This window comes from Patagioenas fasciata, chromosome 13, assembly GCF_037038585.1.
Source record: "Patagioenas fasciata isolate bPatFas1 chromosome 13, bPatFas1.hap1, whole genome shotgun sequence".
NCBI classification, from domain to species: Eukaryota; Metazoa; Chordata; class Aves; order Columbiformes; family Columbidae; genus Patagioenas; species Patagioenas fasciata.
Genome location: NC_092532.1, coordinates 12,167,543 through 12,177,695, shown reverse-complemented (window position 1 = coordinate 12,177,695; position 10,153 = coordinate 12,167,543). Strand labels below are relative to the sequence as shown.

The 10,153-nt window shown below is 36.9% G+C and overlaps 1 long non-coding RNA gene across 2 annotated transcripts in view; it reads right to left on the bottom strand.

Moving 5' to 3' along the window:
• Window positions 1–407: 407 nt before the first annotated feature.
• The window catches only part of LOC139829055 (uncharacterized), a 72,034-nt gene continuing 62,288 nt past the window's right edge, over window positions 408–10,153 (bottom strand). The window contains exons 4-6 of one of the 2 annotated variants that reach the window (XR_011741275.1): window positions 9,272–9,391; window positions 4,932–5,170; window positions 408–3,177 (exon numbers count right to left, since the gene is read on the bottom strand). This is a non-coding gene — a long non-coding RNA (uncharacterized lncRNA). The remainder of the gene's footprint in view (window positions 3,178–4,931; window positions 5,171–9,271; window positions 9,392–10,153) is intronic. The other variant, XR_011741274.1, reaches the window with a different exon arrangement.

Below are 10,153 nucleotides of genomic sequence, written 5' to 3'. Positions count from 1 at the left end.
TTTTTAGTTGGCTGTCATCATTTACAAAACTTGTGGGCTGCAGTACTTTTTCCACAATCTTAATTTCTGCTCCTCAGCACTGTGTAGTTTGTTCTTTAGCAAATGAGCAACAATTACCTGAAGTGAATGAAAACGTGTGCTGTACACAACTCTGTCTGCTGGGTTTGAGTGGATGCAGCCCAAGGCTCACTTAATTCAGTTCATTCTTTCTTCAGTTTTAAACAAAAGCCCTCTTGCTATTGCAGCTTTTCTTCATCTCTTGTCCTGCTTAGGCTAAACAAGAGAGGGAAGCAGTATGTGCATTTAAATGCCATTATTTAGTGAAGGTGTAAATCAAAACAAAGACAGATTCACAGATGTAATGCATTTATTGTTCAAATCAAAGTATTAATATATGTGTGTATATCGATAAATATAAGCAGCTAAGGTGATGAGTTTCATTATCCCCCTCCACAAAATAATAGGTTATTTTTATAATTAGTTATTAAAGAGTGAATAGTCATTAAAAGCTCAGTTCACTGAGAAAAAAATAGTACAATGCAATTAAACTGCACTACAGACTAATTAATATGGGAATTGGGGCAATTCAAATACCTTTAAAGAGACAGAAGAGGGGACAGTAGGCAGCACAGACCTGTACCAGTCATCTTCATTAGCCTAGCAAATGAATTTTCTGCTACTTTAGGGTTTTACTGAGTGTTCTATTTTTTGGTTTTAGTTTCAAAGGAAATCTGGTGAGTGAAATGTTTTCTAATGTGGGTCTTCACAAAGTCTGGAAAAACACTCTTTAAAAAAAAAAAAGATAATAGATTCATATATTATTTACCCCCATAACACAGTCAACTCTCACTTCCTTTCTGTAGAGACTTTGGGCACTTTGCATCTTTCCTTTAGGCAAATAAATTCGAAATACCATTAGACTTAAGAATATAAAATTCTCAGCCTGCTTAGCTCTTCAGTCATGTATCATGTTTTCCCTATGGGAGATCCTTGTTAGTTTGTTCTTCCCAAGGGCCTCTGTGTCATGAACCGTTCTTGCAAGTTGTCCAGTTTCTTATGAGGCAGGCATTTACCAGTTATAAACTAGACTTCCATGAAAAACATTTTGCTGCCTTTCTTATACTAGAGATGAAGGAAGGGTATCAAATCTCTAAGGAAACACCACTGAAGGAGCCTGTTAGCCTCCTTTTTTTCTTTTCTTTTTTTTCAAAGTGTTCAATCCAAAACTTAACCTGTCTAGAAATAGGATTTCAAATGAGTCAAAAGTGTGAAAACTTGACACTCACTTTTGATAATACAAGCATTACACAAACAGTTAAGTAACAGAAGGCCCAGTTGCAGAGATTTGCTAGAAAGTTGTTCATACCCAAACCCAGGATGGGTTTCAGACTAAAAGCCAGAGAAAATTTTGATGATATCATTGGTGCTTATGAGCTGTTTCCCTGGAGTCTGAGTCTTGTCTTACACATTTGGGTGGGAATTTCACCAGCCAGCGTACTCCAATTTCTGCCCTTTGGAGGTCAGCCTTTCATTTCATAACACGATGTTACTATTCTGGTCAGACATAAAGCATGGGTTAAAGACATTTTGAGGATCTGATATTTGACTGACCAAAGATTTTGGGAGTCTAGTTGGCTGACTATCGCTTTACACCTTCTATGCATTTATACAACTGGTGCATATATACCAAAGTATTAGAGTATAAATCAGATTAGCTTCGATTTACTAATATTTTCATCCCAGTTTGGAGAGTTGTAAATTACTCTGCAGGATGACAAACACTGATCTGACTGTTCGATCATCGTGTTATATAGCTGTGTTATTGAACCAAAAGTCATTCACTTCAGAGCAAAACTCATTCATTAGAGACAGATGTCACTAGTCTACCACAATGCGCTTCTTTCGAGCCCTCCATTCTATTTCATTATTTCTCTGTTAACAAAAAAATAAAAATCTCCATTTGTTTATGGATGTAAGAGATTAAAGGACTTTTTTTTTTTAAGTCAATGTTGTGTAGCACTGATGGAGTCTGGTAACAGTCGAATCCTGGCTCAGACTTCTGTTCTGTTTTCCTGCTTAACATTTTGCTTGCCTGGCCATGCCAAAGTCTCCTGGACATTTTTGAACTCTGTGAATAGTTGCAAATATTGCAACGTCCAAGTGTGAAATGAACCGCATGGAAACTCCTGGGAACCTGTTAACCTCAAGTTCACAGGAAATAACAGGTACCTGTTAATTAGGGAACATGTTCTTAAATTGACACTCAATTATCACTGTGTATTTTAGAATCACTTTTACACCTTATCCAAGAACTACCACGAGCCTTGAAAGCCTGTTTACTAATTTAAAACTAGTCTTCACAGCCCAAGACAAAAATGAAAATATGAAGAACTGGAGTATACAAATAACTTGGCATTTTAAAAGAATTCTAGAAAAACCTCGACTATTTGATGAAATTCTGGTTTAGTTAAATGTGAATTGAGATGACACTTTTATATAAACCAGGTGCTTAATCTTAATAATTGCCTCTAAAGTATTATAATCATGTAAGAAAGATAACCTTAAAAAAAAAAAAAAAAGAAAATAAAGAAAAAAGAAATTAGGCTGAACAAAGAAAATGCTAACCAGTACTCCAGAAAACCTTTCTTGCAGGAGTGGAATACCTTACACATTTAATAATTATAGTCAACATTTTTAGACTGGGAAGTTAAATCTTAATGTCTAAAAGTATATTAGAAGTGTTACATGTTTTAAACCACTATCTGCATTATAAATAAACCTGTATTATCAGTAGCCTACTATAAAATTCAGAGACATCTATACTCATTTATTTGCCCAAGAATGATGTGCAGCCCTAAAAAAAAACCAAAATCCCAGTTCTTACTTATATATGGGAACTCTGAAGGAACACATTTTCTGGGTTGCATTAATACGGAACAACTCTCTTTCCCGCTCTGGAGAAGCTTAACGTGCCTATCGTGGCCACTTTAGGTTCACCTTCACAACATGTGCGCAGCCCTGCAGTCCCCTGCAAGGCAGCGTATTTGCCCATAAGAAGCTGTTCTTACAGAGGAGAAGGAATCTGCTGAAATTCAGTGGCCTCTCCATCCTGCTGCCACATGGACAGACCCAAGTCTGTGAGTGAGCGACTCCCAGGAGACCAGCAGAGCACTGTGCCTGTGGACAAGTCTGAACTGCTTATAACGTCTGAGTAAATCAATCAGCCAGAGAGTGGTTCATTCATTATAGTCCATGGGTCTGTCACTTCTGCAAGTCTTATCCAGCTACAGTTTAGTGTTTTTCTTTCTGTCCACTTGATAGCTTTGTCACCCAAACTCAGCTGGCTTTTTCAGAGCTCATTTATACTTTTTATAGTTCCTCCACCCTAAGCCAAACTGTCTTTGAATAATGGTTGATGATTAATATCCTATTAACCATGAGCTTACTCCTGACTATTTAACTACTTTGACATAGCATGGTGTATTTTCATTTTATGATCATACTAGACAAATTTAACTTCTGACTTGTATCTAGAAGCTTCAATATTGACTTGTCTTTCTAGACACAAGGAGCTCTACTTAATCTTAAGTCCTATCATTCACATGCTTCAGGACAGAGACACAAAATTGTTTCAAGTAACAAGCATTCCTAAAGATGGGCAGGTGAGAGAGATCATTTGCTACCACATGACTGAGTGAACAATGTTGAATACCTGATAGCTAAATTATTGTCTCTTGTATGCTACACAGAATAATCTTTGTCTGAAAATATTTTCCGCTTTTATAGAGATTGCTCAAATAACAACTGAGTGGTATGCATACACACACCATATATAAATGTATATACACCATATATGTATGATTTATTCCAAGTTAAGCTTCTAAGAAAAAAGCAGAAAAGCCAGATAATAGGTCCAGGTAATTTCCCTCATAAACAGGCAGGTAAGATTATAAATATATGCTGTTCTTTATCACGCCCCAAAATATTATTGAAAATAACATCTGGGTTGTTACTCAGGGTGTTTTCTCCTATCCCAGCAAAAACCTGTACTAGTGTATTAACAATGCAAGAAATGTTGAAACTGCACTTCAAATAAAGTCTTTCCTTCATCACAGCTCGGAACAGTCGCTAACAGGGAGCTCCTATGGCTATCGAACACTGGGATAATCTGGAAGAATTCTCCTCTGCTAATGTTAGGCCTTCGGCACAGGTATTGCATGTACAAATGTACATGTTCACGTATGAGAGAGAAGAAATCTGTTTTCCTTTGCTTCTGAGAGGAAGACACTTTAATAAATACTGCTTCACCTCTGTCAACTTATACTTACCCACAGGTAACAGTGAATGTTTGCAAATGCCACATTCTGTATAACATGAGAAATTCTGGCTTACAGATATAATAAACCAGGAATAGTTTTTAGGACATGATTTTCACCTTTTAAGAGACGTAAGGGGTTGTATTTGGGAGTGCAATTAGTCCTACAACAAAGACATCTTTCATTCAATAACGACTATCAAGGTATTATTTGGAATTTACAAGATAAAAATATATAGTGCTTGGCCTCTAGAGTTGCATTCATCAGGGACTTTTATTCCGCTGGGCACAGGAAAGATCTAGAAACACATATACCAACAGACTGCACATTTTGCCTGATAAATTCCTCTTTGATTTTTCTTTCCCTAATCTTCTTGGACTTCCCCCTCTCCCCTCGCAAGTGATGCTCTGATAATTTTTTTCTGCTTTCTTGTTAGCATTTTGGAACCATATTCCCTCCTGAATCTGCATTCAAGCAAGTCACACTGACACCAACACCAGATTTATGAGGGGAAAATGTGTTCACGTTACTGCTAATTACCATTAGTTGCCATTGTTTCCAGTGTTAAATAATTTGCATTATCATCCCTGCCTTGCTTCATGCTTGATCTCTTACCTCTGTTACTCATCCTCTTGTTAACTTCCATCTCCACCACATTTCTGGGTTATGTCTTTGATGGACCAGGTGATTATTTTTCAGTCAATGATCCAATTTACACATAAAATATCTCCAAAATCATTCACAATTGCCTTCATTTCAAATAGCTTAATCTGTCAATTCTGGTTAGTGTTTTCTAATGGAGCATCTCATTTTCTCCTTTCTTCTCACTTCTTTGCAGTCACACCAGTTGTAACCTAACAATAAACGAGATAGATTGATTAAATGGTTGAGTTATGCATGAAACAGCTCCAACTAGGAAAACATTTAATGGTGGTTAAATATTATACTGTTGTATATACTACCCAAAAAACGAGTATGACTAACACAGCAGTCAGAGCCCTTTGAAAATGCCTTTCCGGGCAAAATTGTGCCCGTTTACTGACATGTTTCCTAATGCCGCTTTTAATTACACCTATCTGATTACTGCTTTTACAAGGATTCCAGGTTGAGCACATAAATTCTTGAGGATATTATCTGCTGTAGGTGTATAAATGTCCTGTATAATCGTAGGGAGGAAAGGTCTGTAGTGAAACTTAATAGTTTTTATTACACCATGTGACATAATTGGGAAAACGGACAAGCTTTTGAACACATAGGAACTTTGTTAGGTATCAGTGAAGAAAGATTTCATAGTATGTCCAAAAGAACGACCATTTCTTACTCACCTGTGTCAGCTGGTCAGATAATACTATAAACCTTTCCTGTCTCATATCCTTCTACTTTTGAAACCATTATAAACCTTTCCTGCCTCGTAACCTTATATTTTTGAAACCGTTATAAAACTTTCCCGCCTCACGTCCTTCTATGTTTGAAACCATTGCTACATCTGAAGCATAACCAATGCAGAAAAGTAGATATCTGACAAACAGACTTCACTTGGGTTGTGTCTGTTTATGTCAAACTCAAAAGGAACTAAAGGAATTTAAACAGCTTCTACTCATGTATCATCTTGCCCTGGAAAATCTTCAATTCTTTTCTGCAGAATAGAACAGCTCTGGCAAGTGATGTTTCCCCCAAAATTGCCATAAATTGGTGATGAAGGCACACCGTTGCGAAATGCGAGACACCAGGTGCTTATATACTGCCAGAAACAGAAAGAAATGCAGTGTTTATTTTCTCCCTTTGAAGGACCCTGCCCTTCATCCACTGGGCATCTTTTATACTGTTTTTCTACAGGTAGGCTCTGAGGACATCTGCAATTCAGCTCTTGCTCAGCCTTGCCAAGAACGAAGGCCTTTCAGATGTGTCTTAAAAACAACCAAATAAAATAACCTGTGGGTACTTGAGGAATTTTACCCTAGAAAGAGGTGGAAGCTACAGGCTGAGAAGTAACTGTCTTTACTGCAAGTTTGGAATCAGGTGTATAATTAGCATGAAAATTTGACATCACTTTCCACAGATCTGCACAAGATCACAGAAAATTATCCTCTATGGAACTCTCCTTCTAAGTGCAAGTGGTATTGAGTTTGAGGTATGAATTATCAAGAATAAGCTCATTATCTTTTACTTGCTATTTCTCACAGTAATGCTGCCACCATCCTTCCTTGTGCATTTCACCGAGTCTAGAATTTTGATTTGCATTTATTTGATCAGTTGAAGTGGTTGAACCATGGATAAAGAAGAGAACTTAATGTGAGAAATCTGGGGAGGAGGAACCAAGGTCCAAGATAAATTCCACTTTGCAAATTCACATGCTGATTGAAACTGGGGGAAAAGGCCATATTCTTATTCTCAAGGGTTCAATTGGGAACAAGATTGGGGTGCAGGTAGAATTTAATTACTATGTGGCTTTAAATGGTTATTGCTTGAAAGGCTGGTGCCAGAATCACAGTTAGGTTCCTACTTTACATTAAAAAGAAAAAAAAGCCGAACAAAAACCACCACCAAAAAAACCAAACCACACGCAAAAAAAAGAAACAACACACAAAGGATTACAGTAATTTCTGTAAAGTGCGTACATTTAGTAGCAAAAAGCTTTTGTTGTACATAGTTACTATAATTTAGTCTGTGTCATTACTTGAATGTAGCCATCGCAGCTGTTTTTGCTGTGGCCTTGGCTTTTCTCATTTAAATACCTTTGTTGGAAATTTCATTTGTCAGGGTAAAAATAGAATATTTGCAAAATACACAGTATTCTGATCAAACTGATAACAAAGCCAAAGCTTTCCAAGTTCCAATCATACTCAGCATTTGTGTTTTAAGTGTAGAAACATAATGAAATAATTCTATAACATAAAGCTTGACGAAAGTGGCAATTAAAAAGGAATCGATCTGATACATCCTGTTCTTCAAATTACCATGCTCTGTAAAATGTATATCTCCATTCCCAATGCTAAAGCTTTCATTTCCCATCTTGATTAGGCAAATATTGAAAACAATAATCATTTTTCACTAAAGTGAGCCTTTAATATGGAGTAGAAAGAGTGCACTATGGATATTACATTTTCCACAGAAGACTGGCTTTCACATTAGTGTTTGCTATTAGCGTATTTCATGTCACTCCATCATACTGTCTTTCACTCAAATCCTACATTTGTTGGAGCAGATGGAAAGTTAGTTTAAATTAATTGAAAGCATGCTGTGCACAGCTTGTGGTACCAAGAACACACGAAGAAGAAAAGGAGATACATCAATTTCCTTTCAAACATACCTATAACTGTGAGAAGAGATCTCTTAAGAAACCATCGAGATATTATGCTGCTTTTTTTCTTTTTTTTCTTTTTTCTTTTTTTTTTTTTTTTACTTGCGAAAGCTATATCGCTTTGATTTTAACAAGAGGAGGAGGTAGTGAAATCGGCTGGATACACATCATTTGAAAAATAAATTCTGCCTGGGATGGATCATAAGAAAATGACACAGACAAAGCCAGTACTTACTGCTTTGTTTCTGTGGTCTTATCTACAGTTCTTAGAAATATTGACAAGTCTGAAGGCTAATTACCTCCTCACCTAATTAATACTGCTTCCTGTATCTGGATTCTCAGCTTTTCTTCTGTCATGACTGAAAAGACAATTGTCTTCTCTGTTCTGGGAACCGACAGTCAAAAATACAATTAATGCCTACATTGTTTGATTACCTGAAACTGACATGCACAAACTCAGTACCTTTACAGTTAAAACCAGCTTCAAAACTATCACAGTATAAATAGTTTAATGAACAGTGGCTTTTTGATGAAGCAAAAATGGGAAGTTTTATTAATTTATTAATTCTGTCCTTTAAAAAAAATATAAAAAAATTTAAAAAATACTCCAAGTATTTGTTTCACAGTGGTGTAAAAGCAAGAGTGGGAAGGAGCAGGAATCGGGAGGGGAAATGTTCAAAGATGGATGGTATCTGTTTGACATTGTGTTCTGCTAAGAAGGCTCCAGTGGGGCAGATGGGAGGAAGGTTTGTATTTAAATGTCTGGCCCAGGCCAAGGTGAGACCCTCTGGCACAAACAGGAGTTGTTACTTCTCGTAACACAACTGAACGTGCAGAAATCAATGAGGAAAAAACAGATTCTGGAGTACAAGGGTGGGAAAATCAGGCAGAAAACAAGAAATCTGCAACATGTCGGTTGGTCTTGATAGGGAGCAGATGCAGAGTCAAGCCTTAGAAGTGATGGAAAGAAAGAGCCATGTCCCAAAGGGACTGAAAGTAAAACTTGCTGCAAATAAGAAATGTGCTGAAATTTGCTGGACTGAGAAAGACCTCAAGGGTCCTGCACGAAAATAGCAGAAAGGTGAGAGATCTGTCATTTTAATCTGTCTTGCTGAGTTTTCTCTGTTTCAAGTATTGCTCTGTTCTGGTTTGCATTCAGATAAAAGCTGGCTTTTCAGGTTTAGATCCCTTTCGCTAACCTTGGTGTCTCTTTCTCTTTGGTGTCTCAACACTGGCCACAGTTTTCTTTGCTTCTCAAGAAAGGTCAAAAGGGAAGAAGAGAGGGGAAAACATTTTTTGCATTTGCTTTTTCTGTCTTGAAGAATTCCAGTGTTGAAGTGGACCAAAATTAATACATTTTGGTTGTAGAAAAGTCAAAAATTTCTCTGGAAAAGTTCAAAGAAACCAAATGTATCCCATATTTTTGCCCAAATTAGTAAGGTTATTTTACATTTACCTTTGGGGAAAACGTTATTTTATATTAAGGCATTTTTCCCTCTCCATTCTGACTCTAACTGTTGAACCTGGGTTGTTGAGGGCCTTATTTCTTTAGTCAGTGAACACATTTGACCATCTCTACTGCTTGCAGATCAAACACAACTCTGGCAACTACAAGTGAAAAAGATAAAATAGTGTAAACCTTTCCCAATCCTACCTGTCTGGCTTCATCTTCCTTCTTTCCAGAGAGTCTTCAGACATGGTAGCTGAGTCTGTCTTCCTTTTTCATGATCTGGTGACATCACATAACCTCCCCAAATGTTTACTTCTTGTATCCCTGAAATTCAAGTGTAAGACTTTACAACTGGTTTTGCCTCATTTACTTTAGTTCTTCCACAACTCTCTCTATACCTACACTTGCTCTTCCCAAGACTTTTATTTAAATTCTTTCATTATTTTTATCCACTTTCAATTTTGTCCTTTAAACTGTGGTGCCTGCAGAATTATCTTTTCACTTTTTTCAACATCGAACAGATTTTTTTTGTGGCCACCGGAGACACCATTTCTTCCTCTGCTCTTAAAAGGCCTCATCCCAACCTGTATCACAAGTCTTTCCTTGTCCTATTTAATTCACAGCAAAATAATCCTTCTTCCTGCATGCCAGGCTCCTTGATTCATAAGCAAGTTGCATAAGCAGAGTGCGAGGAAAAATTTGGCTCTGAGATTATAACTTGTCTTGAGCACATGACAGGTGTCCTAATTCATATTAAGAAAGCTCTTTGGAAATTCAGAGGATTGTGCAGGTAATCATTGTTTGATTAATAATTTACGATACCAACAGGACAGAAATGAAAATGTGAGAATGACAATCTCAAAGCAGCTGTATGCCTGTCAAATATGTAAATTTTTTACCATTCCTCCTCTGTTGGGACATCGCTTAACCCCATACTAAGTTGCCTTTCTAGAACATAACCCCTACAACATTCATGAATAATTAGATAGTCATAAAGAAACAAGGAACGAGTGAGAATTAACTTCCCACCTCCTAGCGTCACTTGAAGATTAATTTGCCTGGAAACTAATTAGCTGATGCACAAAA